The following is a 15,116-nucleotide window of genomic DNA, read 5'->3' as shown; positions in this document are numbered from 1 at the left end:
GTAAGAAATTGAGTTGGATACATATAAAAGACAAAAGCTGAATAAATACAAAAATATGTTTTTTTTGCTGTAACCGCATTTGCTAGTTTATTTCCGTAACATAAAATGGGTCATGCTTTTTATATAGGGATGAAAAACAACACAAAGTACAAAACTAAAAATATGTATACAGGGTGTATAAAAAAAAAAAAAAACTATACATTTTGAAAAATTACCCCCAGTTCTGCATTTGATAATTTTTTGAATTTTCTTTTATGGACGTCGGTAGGTAGGGCGTTGGTGGATATTTGTCCAAATTTTCATTTTCATTTCCAGGTTTTCATGTATGAGTCAGCAGGGGCAAATTGTGCAATTCAAGTTAAAACTGGTTTGTGCGAAGTAGCGGTGGGATTTAAACCCAATCAAAGGTCATGGGAGGGGACAATGGGCATCCATCTTGTTTTCCACAAAATTGCCAGGTTACAGCATTAACACTTTGGCCACCATGTCAATTTCAATTTTCAATTTCAATTTCCATGTCAATGTCTTTACCCATGGCAGGTGTTCCTGCCTTTCATGGTTAATTCAACTTGTTTAGGCCTGAAAATGTCACTGAGGACAGGCCAAGTTAGGGTTAGGGTTAAAAATGATAAAAAAAAATAAAAAAAATGTATCAATTTAACTGGGGGTAATTTTTCAAAATGTATTTTTTTTTATACACTCTGTATAACAAGCATATAGAATAAAATTCACATTCACTTTAAAGTAGGCTACATTCAGTTTAGTATAGACACAACTAAAGGAATCAAATCTACCTGAGGAGACATGCAAAAACACAGACCGAATCAAGGGAATTTTCAGAGTTTCTGCATTTCTATATCAGTGTGTCGACCGCTGCTAACTCTGCTGCTAGACATGACACCAGTGTTTATGTCTCTTTTCAGCATATCCTTTTTTTTTTTTTTTATCTCGGTCAAACACAGAAAAACTGGCCAAAGCCCAGAGCTACTCTTGCCACATAGAGGTCAGAGAGATGACCCAGTTCTTCCTGTATCTGGGCTCATTCCCTGTTAAAAAGAAAAAATAGGATGCAAGAGAAGGCATGTCAGAGAGAGACTTAAGGGCAGACAAACAATGGAATAGTTTTCCATGTAGATATGCAGTTCGTATCTATGCTGTGTTATAGTTGTACTTAACTTCTAGCAAACTTAAAGGGTATGACTTTACAGTTTCGGTGGAGGGTAATGATGCAGCACTCAAGAGGTCAGAGTTACAGGTCTGAACGTGGGAAAAAAAAAAAAAACATCCCTAATTTGTTGGCTCTCTGCTCCTTATCTGCCCCAGATTTGCCCCTGCACCTAAAAACATACACTCAACGTACCCCCTTAAACCCATATATGGTTTTTCGGTTCAAATGCAGTTTCGTATATATGATTTTGAGTGTTCATCATGAATTCATTATTCTTATTTTTTTTTTACATATCATGCCTCAGGCCATAAAAACACTGGGCCAAAAATAATGTATGACTCACTTCATCACCTTCTGACTTTAATAACGGTGGTTAGAGTTTATGCCTGCAGCACATTGACCAAGCAGAGCATTCTGGCAAGACTGTGTTGGATGATGCATGCACCTCTGTTCATGTTATCAGCATGGTGCACACAAAAAAATTATAATGCAATAATAATGCAATAACATAAAGAGCATAAATGCGAGCCCAGTATATTGGAAGTGGATTCATATATTGGGCCTTTTATTTAAAGCATTTTACACATTCACACACAAGCACACACTAAGTAAATGGCTAATCCTGACTACTGAAATCAATTTGTGGTTTTAATGTCTAGTTCTAAGACACTTGGACACAAGGACACGACAAACTATTAACCATGCAATTAGCGTACAACTGGCCCTACCTGCAGAGCCACAGCCAGAATAACACATCTGAGACAGGACTTTCAGCCGTTAACTGTCATCAGTATAATTGTTGCAAACATAATGATTATCCCAGCGGTCTTAATACTGGTGTAGCCTCTCTGCTTTGGTCAAACTGACAAAATTTGGCCGAAAGACAAGGCTAATCTAGTGAAAGAGATGTCAGAGAGATGACCCAGTTCTTCCTGTTTCTGGGTTCATTTCCTCTGTCAAAAAGTGGGATGCAGGAGAAAACATGTCAGAGAGACACACAAAGAAAAACAATGAGCAATGTCACTGCCTTACATCTTTTTCTGACACCATCAATCCAATCGCTGAGTGTAAATGTGTCACCATAACAAGTAGAAAATAGATACCATCTTGCTGCTGCAGTTCATGACACCCTCAACATGGATTTAGGTTAGTTTAATCCACATTTATACTTCATTTTCCAGAAACACTGTTCACGTGCTCTTTCATTACCAGTCTGCAGTAATTACCAGTCGACAGTATTATTCATTTATTCAGATTTAGCCAAATGAAAGGCGCAATAATTGCATTTATTATTCATAACACTTATACCTGGGTCTCCTCATACAATAGCCACAGAGGAACATGTTGCTGCCTTTGATTATGGAACTGACCCTACAGCCACTTCTACCTGTCCAGATTAGGTGACTGCAACTGGAATATTTTACCTTCAAAATGGATAGTTTTGAATCTTCAAATCTGTAGTCAGCAAGTTTTCCCATTTCTCATCAAGTCTTTCCTTGTGTCTAAAAAAGGAACTCCCGGGAGAGACGTTCAAGGCTAATGAAAATGAACGAAAGCAGACAGAGATGAGATAGTAACAATAGTAGCTGTTATGAATTCCGATGCCAAATCCCCTGAGGCTTCAAGAAGTTTCGCCCTCTACCAACATTTTTCCCCTCATTGTCTACTTTCCCTCCGCTTTCTTTTCGTAGACAAAAGCTGAGCTGGAATCCTCGTGGTTGGCATTTACGCTTACAAGGCTAAATTTTAAACCATTAGTCTCTTCCTCCCTAGCTATGTGTGTGTGCATGTGTTTTCAGATTTCATTATTAATCTCTCCATCATTCTCTTTCTCCTTTTGCCATTGTAATTTACCCTAAAAAATTGTTGAGGCAGCAACTAATGTTGCTCTCTCTCTCTCTCTCTCTCTCTCTCTCTCTCTAGCTCTCCAGGGAGAGCAGTGTGTGAGAATTAGGTCTCTCAGCAGACGTGTTGTGGGTATTTTTGCTTCGACAGTTTGGGGCTACAGCAAGCAGAGAGAGATAGCGGATGGGATGGTAGGCTTCTAGACTGTGCACATTTTTGTCTGTGTATGTGTGTGTCTGGGAGACAGAAAGAGAGAGACAGAGCACTACGCCACACAGGCTTTTGGCGAGGACACCATCTGGCCACAGGCTCAAAAACTCATCCAGCATGACTAGGAGGAGACAAACAAAACAGGCATGCATGTCGTGTGCATACACAGACACTTATAAAAAAGAAATGGTAATTGTCTAATTATGTCAAAGATTTGATATGGTAAAAAAACAATCTGCACATCTGTGCAGCTTCCTGTGCCAAGACTTCCAGTCATTATATATGTATATATATATATATATATATATATATATATATATATATATATATATATATACACAGGGTGGGGAAGCAAAATTTACAATATTTTGAGGCAGGGATTGAAAGACAGTGTATGACCAATTAGTTTATTGAAAGTCATGAGAATTTATTTGCCACAAGAAAATTGACATAATAGAAAATGTTTTATTCTATGTGTCCTCCTTCTTTCTCAATAACTGCCTTCACACGCTTCCTGAAACTTGCGCAAGTGTTCCTCAAATATTCGGGTGACAAGTTATCCCATTCTTCTTTAATAGTATCTTCCAGACTTTCTCGTAATAGTTTTGCTCATAGTCACTCTCTTCTTTACATTATAAACAGTCTTTATGGACACTCCAACTATTTTTGAAATCTCCTTTGGTGTGACGAGTGCATTCAGCAAATCACACACTCTTTGACATTTGCTTTCCTGATTACTCATATGGGCAAAAGTTTCTGAAAAGGTATGGATAATAGTGTTAGGTATGATTATGACATCAATATATGTTTGGTTTCAAAACAATTGACGTAGTGTCTGCTGAGAAAAAACAACTAAATGTTCATTGTAAATTTTGCTTCCCCACCCTGTGTATATATATATATATATATATATATATATATATATACACACACACACACACACACACACACACACACATATATGTATATATAGTTTAGTAATATTATAATGACTACACATATGCATTTCTCAGTCTCTGTATTAAAATCCAATCTGGATATATAGGAATATGAACAGCAGTAAAACCAAAAGTTTCAGGGAGAAAACACCTTATATAAACCAAAGTGTTGTTGTTTAGTGTGACCTCCCTTTGCACTTAACATATCTTTAACCCATTTGTTCAAACAACATGAGGTTTATTGCATTCATTTCCTATTGTTTTATACCAGGTTTCATTCACCACATTGCTGCCTCTTGTCATGGGGTCAAGGGTCAAACTAAATAGTGACTTACACCTTTGGAACCCATACAGATCAGTTTTTTGTGTGTCTTTTAAGGTTGTGAACATATTTTATGCATATTCTTGTTGTGATGAATGTGATGAAAAGAGAATAAGAAATAAATATGTACGCTCACTTCAGCTCTTCAACAATAACAAACCTTGAGGTGACCTACGACTTCTCTGCATATGTTTTCTGTAGATGCCTGGAAAAGAGAAATGCTGCTAGAAATGTTACAGCTGGAATAAATCTTGGCGCGAGAGTCACACTGGTGTGAGGATTTTCTTCTTGTTCTACTTTTGTTATATTATTATTGGGCACCCAGTTAGAGTACTTATCTTGTGTTTTGCTTGACTTCCTGGCCCATCAATCACTGAAAAAATAGTGATAAATCAGTCATCGTGCTGATACACAAACTGCATAAACTAAAACTACTTCTGTGTAGCTTTGGACCACATCAGTGTTCATCCCCATCCCTGCCTGTTTACAATCTCCCACTAACTCCTGGTGCTTCAAAGGCTGGGGCTCTGGTTTTCAGAATAAAAGTATCACTGACTATTAATGCCAAAGCACAAGCCCCCCCCCCCCCCCCCCCCCCCCCCCGAAAACAAGACCATAATGAAGACACCCCAAGAAAGCCATGGCCCTTTGTGGATCTAATTGTTGTCCAAATAAATATTGCTGTTGGAGAGACCTCACATAGCTTCAGTGGTCTCTTCAAAAGTTGCTCCAGTGTGAACTGATAGTACCAGACCTTGGTTTTCCTCAGGTGGTGGCTTTGGTCTATTTTCGCCAGTCCCTTGGAAAGCTGTTGTAACATTGGAAACCATGTGTTTTTCAGAAGGATCAGCAGTATAAAGCCTCCCAGGACTTTGTACTGACTGCTCCACTACCAGCAGGAACGTCTCCTTCAACAGAGAAGGTGATGTTGTCGTTCCTGGCTTCGTTCTGGACTGAAAGGCTCAGAGACTTGGTTGGCTCAAACTTCATCCTCGCCCACATAAGGAGTTCCTCCAGCCTTATAAGGAGCTTGAATGTGCAAAATAATTACAACCCAAATAATCACTGTAGGTGCTTCTTCAGTTCATTCCTAGACTGCTCTAATCCCAGACCTACCACTGTATTATACACAGACTCAAAACATTTAATGTACTAATTAGGAGCTAAGAATCTAATCTAATTTCATATCATGCATTAGAGAGTTATGACTAGTATGACTATTCTGACTAGATTGTTGTTTTTAAGTTTGTGATCCTGCTGGAACCTGTAAATTTCCCTATGGCAGGGGTGTCAAACTCATTTTAGTTCAGGGGCCACATTCAGCCCAATTTGATCTCAAGTGGACCGGACCAGTACAATAATAACAGAGAAAAAAGTAAAATCATATTATGATCAGGTTTACATCTATGAAGATTCCATAAAAATCTGAATAACATGAACAATTTGAATTATCTTAAGAAAATTTTAATTTTAACAATATCCTCCTGAGACCCAGTAATGCATTTTTGTCCTCTGTAGTGGACAAGAGTTTCACAGCTTTACTTAAAAAAAAAACAAAAAAAACAAAATCAAAGTCTACTAAAAAGGACATGAAATAATTTTGTTTTTTACAAATGTATCTGAAAAAAACTGTTGCGTCATGCTGTTTCCAATTAAGGCAATTATTTACACCAAAAAAAACAAAGAGAAAATTTGGGGTTGTCATTATTTATAGGTTATTATAACAATGTTTTACTGGTCTGACCCACTTGAAATCTAATTGGACTGTATGTGTCTGTACGTGGAACCTGAATTAAAATGCTTTTGACACCATTGATTGTTCATATCTTCAGTGTAATTTTTGCATTTCACAAATTCATCCCACGGTGTTACGACCCATAAGTGGGTCGTTATGTCACTCCGTGGGTGTGTCCACTTTTTCTTTGTGTGAGTGGATTATGTGTTCCAGGTGCCGAGCCAGATTCTCCCCCGTGACTGGAGCAGCGGCTGGAGGCGGACCTTTAAAGACCGCAGAGCTGGGCCGGACCAATGTCGCACTTCCTCTACTCCTAACCCCACCTTCATTCTGCCAGTGTTCCCGTTTCAGTAGTAGGGGTGGGCTGCCCTTTTTGTTTTGTCTCGTTTTCTCCTGTTTTTGATAAGGAAGGTTAGATCTTGTATTTTGGTTTCTTTATTTTGCAGGTCAGCTTCATTTCTCGGTAGTACAGTTTTGTTTGTTGTTTTGGCCAGAGCCCACCCCGAAGTTTCAGTTGCCTTTATGTCCAGTTTTCAGTATCTTTATGTTGCACCATGTAAATAAATCACTTTTTGCTAAACTTGCACAACCCGTGTCCGGGGTTTCTCTCTGTGGCTTGGGAGTGAGGAAAGGTGACCACACTTTTCATGTTGCATCCTAGGGTCCCCTAGCCGGGGCATAACAACGGGCCGGATTTGGCCCCCGGGCCACATGTTTGACACCTGTGCCCTATGGATGAATAAAGTATCTATCTATCTATCTATCTATCTATCTATCTATCTATCTATCTATCTATCTATCTATCTATCTATCTATCTAACATGCACACATACACATTAAATTATTAATGTGACCATTTCAACATTACTAATAACGACACATGGGTCAATTATAGCGTATCACCAATTAATCAACATCGATCAATATGTAACCGATGCACTAACTTTTCTGTCGCTCTGCTCTTGTGTGTCTGTGCTGCCCGGAGAGTTAGAGGAATAGCAAAGTGTGTTCAGTTTCACTTTCACTCCGACAATCACAGGCCGCTATCTCCCCCTCACAATTTCATGCTGTAGGTGCGCCTGGGTATTAATACTACCTATATATTAACTGTTGCTTACGTTTTAAAGAATGATTTGTCAAACAGTTTTTATGCCACTACTTATAAAATATAGACTCACACATTTTTCCCAAACGTCTGCTCTCCCCAGCATAAAAATTACCACATCTACAACCCATGGTTCCCCACAGGTCACATACTAGTCTAATGTAAAACTAATATATGGTGTTTTATAGTTGTGTAAATTACCATTGTGAGTTAAACAAAGATGCAACTGTTAATTCACATGTCCACCTTTATCTAATATAAGACTATTATTTCCTGTGTATGTCAATGTTCTTATTTCATACCTTGGCCAATACACTAGACATTGGCTTTTTTTAGTCCCCATTATCAGCATCGGCCCCAAAAATCCCATATTGGTTGGGCTCTAAAAGATTCCTACTGACTGTTAGAGTTCACTCAGTGTGTGTGTGTGTGTGTGTGTGTGTGTGTGGGGGGGGGGGGGGGGGGGGGGGGGGGCTATACTTCTATGTATTGAGGCTAAACTAATGATCAGACTGCTACAAGAGTAGTATTATTACAGTATATAAGTAAAAGTACAGTCAGTAAAAATACTCCAGCTCATGTGAAAGTAGAAGGATAAGATCAGGATAAGATACAAAACTGCATAGCCAATTTTGTTAGAATTATTGAGTATTTTAGGTGTTTAAAGGTATACAGATCAATATTTAATTTTCTGTTGAATTCCTTACTGGTTATTCAAATTTTGCTCTAATCTTTCTTTGGCTAAAAGGCCATCTGTGAATATCTTTTTTTTTTTTGTTTGTCATCACCAAAGATATCAGTACATTTTGTCATCTTTGGTTTGGCATGGTCCAAATTCACACAGTGAATACCTGGCTGAAGAAAAACTGCAAGGTACTATGCTGGCTATGGCTAATAACATATTACGCAACAATTAATCCATTTTGACTACACTGAATAGGTCTGATCCTTTTCTCTGTGGTCCATCTCCCAGTTTCCCAGTTCTCCTTTGACATCTAACAACTAAAATTGGCTCACAATAAAATATTTTGCCAGTAGATGTAAATAATGTCATTATTAATGAGCTGACCAAGCAGTGCAGATGCCCTTAAAGTGATATGTTTTCATTTGATATTGTCCTGTTTCCTGAGTCAAAGTCAGATTAACCAGTCATGCTCAAAGCAACAAGGTGAGAGCCAGCAGCAGTTGAGTCAATGTAGAGGTGTGTGGCAGCACATTAATTATTTGGAAAATCAGTGAAACCATTTAGTCTTTTTTATGATAATGGCTTGAAACAGTGACACTTATCATATTTTAGTCTTCTAACGTGTATTCAGTATCTATATGTGGAAAAACTGGCGAAAATAAAGAAAAAAAATTGTTGTAAATGAATTAGGGCTGTCAAAATGAGCGCATTAATGCAGATTAATCCATCATCATGATTAATCTGATTAAAAATTATAACAAAATTAACCCATCTGCAGCACAGAATGACTCTGAACGTCTCTGCCAGCGCATTTGGGGCAGTTTGTCCAAGTAGAGTTACCATCACGCATGTGCAGATAGGCAGTTGATCTGATAGTGACAGGCAGCAGAGGCAACCCATAAAGATGGAAGACACTGAACAGCATGTGAGCCCTCTGGATGGAAATATGAGTAAAAAAAAAAACAAGACAGAACAGTCGACCAACATAAAGTATTATACACACTCTGCAGGAAGGAGTTTTCTTTTCACTGAAGCACGTCCATCTTAAAATACCACATTAACCCTTTCATGCATGAATTATGAGAACCTTAGAAGAGATTTTTTTTCCTGAGTATTTTTATTCCGCTTTAGGTGTGAAAAAAACAACTGGATTGAAATTTTTTTATGAATCTATTTTTCATGGAGTTACAAAAATGCCCACTCCGCAGGACACCATGTGTTTAATTTTTGAGGCAAAGAACAGAATTTTAAAACTCATCATCAGAAAGTGATATAGTGTGTGAAAACTATGAAAAAAAAACATTTTTTCATGCAGCTAATCTGATGTTTTCTCACATTTTAACCTACTCTAATACTAGTTATTACTCACTTCATGGAGACAATATGCAAAAAAAACACCATTTTGAGTAAGAAAACTGTTAATTACAGTCTAATAACAACTAGCAATTGATTTTACACTAAAACATGTTACTGCAGATCAAGTTTATCAAGAACAGCTAAGTTAGAGTAATAGTATGAATTGCAGTGTATGAGGTGATGCATAAGTGTCCACTGTGTTGGCTGATATGCAACTAAAACAACCATGAATATACAAGAGAACAGCTGTCCACTGTAGTGACCAGTATGCATGAAAGGGTTAATGTGAAGCACATGTTAGTCGGGGATTCTGCTAGCACTTCAGCTAATGCGTCATCCAGCTTGTGACAAACACATTAAGTGCATATATATTCCCTTCTTTATTGAGTCTGTTTGCTCATGGAAAATGAAACGCAGTTAATTTAGATCAAAAATGAATGATATTTAATCCTGATTAATCAAAATTAATCCACAGCAACCCTGTGATTAATCTGATTAAAATTTTAATCATTCGACTGCACTCAAATTAATATTTTTTTACACATAATCCAAACAATTTCTAAATTCTAGTCTTGTTTTCAGTAAATCAATATTTGTTTTAACAGTAGACTATGCATACTTAATGTAAAGTGAAAGAGATATGTAAGGAATGGTTTTCTTTGCTATAGGCCATACTGAAGTATCTTTTTGGCTCACTGGTTTAAAGCCTTGTTTTAGTTCTGTGCACTCTTGCTGCAGTCACAGCAGGCAGCTGTTTGTAACAAAAACAGTCATTTTGTAACACCGGTACAAGGCTATGGACAGACTGAGCGCCCAGCTATTTTTTACATTACAGTCATTTGTAAATGTGAAAGAACCCAAGGGTCTGTGTGTAAGATTTAGTAGGATCTAACTAAAGAAGAGAGATATAATGATCAAAGTTATGTTTTCCTGGGGTTATAATCACCTGAATATAATATGTATTTTCATTACCTTAGAATGGGGCATTTATACTACCTGGACACAAGAAGTTTGCCACCTGGATTAGCTAACGCAGTAAGATTCTTCCATTTAATAATTACTACAGTGATTAATATGTTTCAGCAGAAGCATGTTCTTTAACAGATGCAGTGAGTAGCTTCTCATTCCTTAAACAACCTCATAGAGAGCATAATGATAGCACTGTGTTTCAATGGAAAAAAGGTTATGTTGTCTAATGAGTCCAGGTAGATCCTGTTCCAGAGTAATGGGGGTATCAGGGTGAGAAGAGAGGCAGATGAAGTGATTACCCATCATGCCTAGTGCCTACAATACAAGCTTGTGGGGGCAGTGTTATAATCAGGGATTGATCCAGTTGGTCAGGTCTAGGTTCAGCAACGTTATATGTCCTAATAATGAGGTTATGAATAAAGTGAATGACCCGATTTTCTAGTGGATTTCTCTCCTCTCTGATGACACAAACATATTCCAACACGACAACAGCAGGATCTATCAGTTCCAGACTGTGAAATCAAAGACCATGTGACATCACTGGCCACAGAATCCAGACCTGAATGTTACTGAGAATTAGGGCTGGGCAAGTTAATGCGTTATTACCGCGTTAATGCATTCATTAAATAACGCTGACAATTTTTTTTATCTCCTGTTAATGCCGTTTTATTCTAACTCCTATTCTTCTGCCTCTGCTTGTGTGCGTGTAGCGATTAGCTCGGCAGATACACAACAGGTTTCCCAAGAAAAGCCGGATGCCGAAAACTTCTCTCCAAATCTTTTACTTGAGACTCACTGTAAAACTGCAACATACCTACAAAATATATCTCAGTTCTGTTCATTGCCTTAGTACATTTACATGTCATTATACATTTAAATGAATGGGAAAAAGATCGCGCGCTTGATGCTAACTTGAATGGGAAAATCCATAGACACACTAACGATTAGCATTTACAGATTAATTTAAGATTTACAACGTCTGTATCCAGGAACAAAGGCTCACATCAGAGATATTTTATACTATTCATTCTTACAACAACTGAACGTAAAATACTCACAGGCAAATGTTTTTCGGGCCATACAAACAAAGTGAAAGAAACGTCTCTTAGTTCCTTCTTATGTCCGAACTGGCTGCGGGAACACTGGAAGTACAAAACATACGTTAGTACATCTTATTCCGACCGCTAGAGGGCCCTCTTTGCTTACTTTGAACAACTGAAGATCACATATTATTGGAATTATTAGTATTAGTACTAATTAGTGGGCTTAAGACTCCTGTCAATCACTCACAACCTGAAATAAACTGTTGGGGACATAAACATGGAGAAAAGTAGCGGCCTTTTACCTGGACATTTTCATTTTAAATATCTTCAGGTGGTGGAGTTGATAAGGCCAAAGTTGTTTGTAAGCACTGCAATGTGGAATTATTTTTTTTTTTTATCACCGGAGTATTTCGAGTCTGAAACATCACTTACAGGCAATACCATGTTGATGCCAGCACCCCCCCAAAAAATAACTATGCGATTAATTGCGATTAATCGCAGATATCCCCACGATTAATTGCAATTAAAAATTTTAATCGCTACCCCAGCACTACTGAGAATCTTTAGGATGGAATGGAGAAGACTTTACAGGATGGTCTCTCTCTTCCATCATCAAAGCCAAGAAATTAGTACAACTCTGGATGGATTTCTTGTGACATTACATAAACACTGCATGGACAAATGAGTCCTGTGATGTAACAAAATATAGTGTATGTGACTATTTTTGACTTATGATTGACCGTACTGTATATATCTATAGGGAGAACAGTTCCTGTCAATAGAGTCCACCAAGATGTGACGGCATGTTTGTGGACGTCAGCAATGTCCTTACATAATCTTACCCCCTGAGGATTGTTTTTTTTTTTTTTTTTTTTTCATATACACTAAAGCTGTATATTACAAAGGTCACACATTACACAGATGAAAACTGTTAAAACAGCACAGTGGCCTGCTTTCACTTTCCTCGTGTAACTTGCCCCAGTAAATGTCCTCATTGGAACTTTCAGTGTGGTCTGTGCAAAAGAACTGACTAAACACTCTGCGAGTAGGGGAGGGGTGGGGGGGGACTCCTTCGTATGATGTATCTGGGGACACAGAAGACGCAAAGGCACAGACAGATGAAATGCAGTGACAGGGGCAGACGGGACAGAGTGTGCTGTATTAAATCACTATATTTAATTCCCTAATTATGCAAGCAGCTAATGAAAAACACCACATTACCATAGGTGCTCCTTCTCTGGTCCCTGGCTGTAACAGACTCAGAAACACCACTGTGAATATTGTTCCTGGGTGCTATTATGACAGGCTCTGTGGTTTCTCAGGTCAAAATACAGACATGGTAAGGTTGTCCTTACAATGTGAATTCCTCGTGAGACCATGACAGTGACTTTCTCTTTCCCAATGTCAGATAGAGTGTGTGTCTGTGTGCACTTGTCATTTTATATTTGGATGCTCTTTTGTCCCACACTGGCCAATCACTCAGACGTGACCACATTAAAGTGCTACTCAGCGGCCAACACACACATACACACACTGACATTCACACATACACGAGTAAAAAAAAAATCCGCATATCAGTGTTACACTTAACCTGTTCTGTGGCCCGGGACATTTGCATTAATAATCCTATGACAATCTGCCTTTACAATACAACCTTAACAAACTATTATTATTGGTTTGATATTAGAAAGAACAAATGGGAATTTAGACAATAAGAATATTTTGAAGGTTTCAGTGGGAAAGGTCTTCAGTAGCACCAGAAAAGAGGGTATTGTTCCAGTTGAATACAAACATAAATTGATCTTCTCAAAGAATCTGTTCAGCTCTGTTTTCCCAGTCAAACACTTCAGTAGCTACCAGTTCCTAAAGCCTAAACCCAACCTCGACTTTCACTCAAGAAACACATTAACCCTTTCATGCATGAATTATGAGAGCCTTAATCAATATTTTTTTCCCCCGAGTGTTTTTATTCCTTTTTAGGCATTAAAAAAAACAATGTGACTAAAATTTTTTTTGATGAACTTATTTTTCATGGAGTTGCAAAACTGTCCACTCAACTGGACACCATGCGTTTAGTTTTTGAAGTGAAGACACATGTATTTACTGATATACTGTGTGAAATCTATGAAATAAAAACGTCTTTAATGCTGCTAATCTGATGTTTTCTCACATTTTAACATACTCTTATACTAGTTATTTCTCACTCCATGAAGATAATATGTAATATGTTAATTACAGTCTAATAACAATAACAAACAATTGATTTACATTTACATTTATGCATTTGGCAGACACTTTTTGCCAAAGCGACTTACAGGGGAAAACCAAAATAATAAAAATAAATAAATAATAAAAGAAAATAAAAGAATAGATTAAAGACATAAAGCAGCTGTACAATTAAAAACAGTGTCGTAGAGAAGAATAAAAAAGCAAAATGATAGACTAAAATACAAGAATAGATTAAGAAGACATAACAATAGCTGTACAATTAAAACTGTGAAATACAAATACCAAGTAAAACAACACTCAAACATGTTAATGCAGATCAAGGTTATCAAGAATACCAAAATTACAGTAATGATGTGAATGTCAGTGTATGGGATGATGCATGAGTGTCCACTGTGTCGGCTGATATGGAACTAAAATAACAAAACCCATGAATATACAAAAGAACAGCTGGAGAAGAACTGTCCAGTGGAGTGACCACTATGCATGAAAGGGTTAAAATTTCAAGGCCATGACCTGAACTACAAAGAAACTTTTAAAATAAAATGTAGTGATTCCATATTTTAGTGCATTTTGGCCTCTACATCCTTGAGCTGTCAGTTAGAATCACTAACACTCTTTACACTAGTTAAATTACAATGCACAATAGCCAACAATGAATATATTAAGAAAAAAAAACAAAACATTTTGTTAGTTTAATTTTAATGTTGCTGGTTTGATAATAGCAATATGCAGGATGAATTAGCAGTTTTGTTTTTGTCCTGAAAGCAATGCTAAACAGCATGTTGTTTTGTTTTAATATCTGTGATTCTTCTGTCCAGTGGGGTTTGCAAACACTGTTTGGGTTTTTCATAAACTCTCTTGATCTCAATCATTTACAAAACATGACTTATTTTCCCCTGGTGATTGGATAGGTATTTTAGAAGAAATGAGATACACTGACAGATGTTTAACAAATAAAAACATTTTTCAAGGACTGAATGTTGATAGCACTGGATGAGTTTTTTTCTATTCAGTCAAACCCAGACAATCTGGTGGAATATAAAGGTTTTTCCTCTGTGTTAGACCTCATTCTAAAATCAGTATACTACTCCTCAATCTGCCTTTGTTGATCTGTGCGGATGGCAAGACCACCACGAACTCACATTCCCTGGAAAGCCTAAAGGAAGTTTTTCAGACAGGCAGTCACATTGACGAGCACATGGGCAGGTAGGTACAGAGACAGACAGACATGAAAGCAGGCAGCCGGTCAGCCAAATAGGCAGGCCATCAGGTAGAGCGACTGGCAGGCAGGTGGTCTGGATGGCAGGCAGCCAGGCGGGGATGTACCGTAAGTGGACAGCAAGAAAGGCAGACCAGCATTCAGATGTATTGACTCCTAAGCAGTCAGCCAGACTGACGGGAGGAGAGACAGATTGATGGACAGACAGATAGATAGGGAATTATTTGACTGTGCCTTCCACCAGCCCTTGTGCTCCTCAAAGGACTCGGGCTGGTGGCATGAGGTGTGTCGC

Source organism: Sphaeramia orbicularis, chromosome 13, assembly GCF_902148855.1.
Source record: "Sphaeramia orbicularis chromosome 13, fSphaOr1.1, whole genome shotgun sequence".
Taxonomy (NCBI): domain Eukaryota; kingdom Metazoa; phylum Chordata; class Actinopteri; order Kurtiformes; family Apogonidae; genus Sphaeramia; species Sphaeramia orbicularis.
This window is presented reverse-complemented; position numbering follows the sequence as displayed.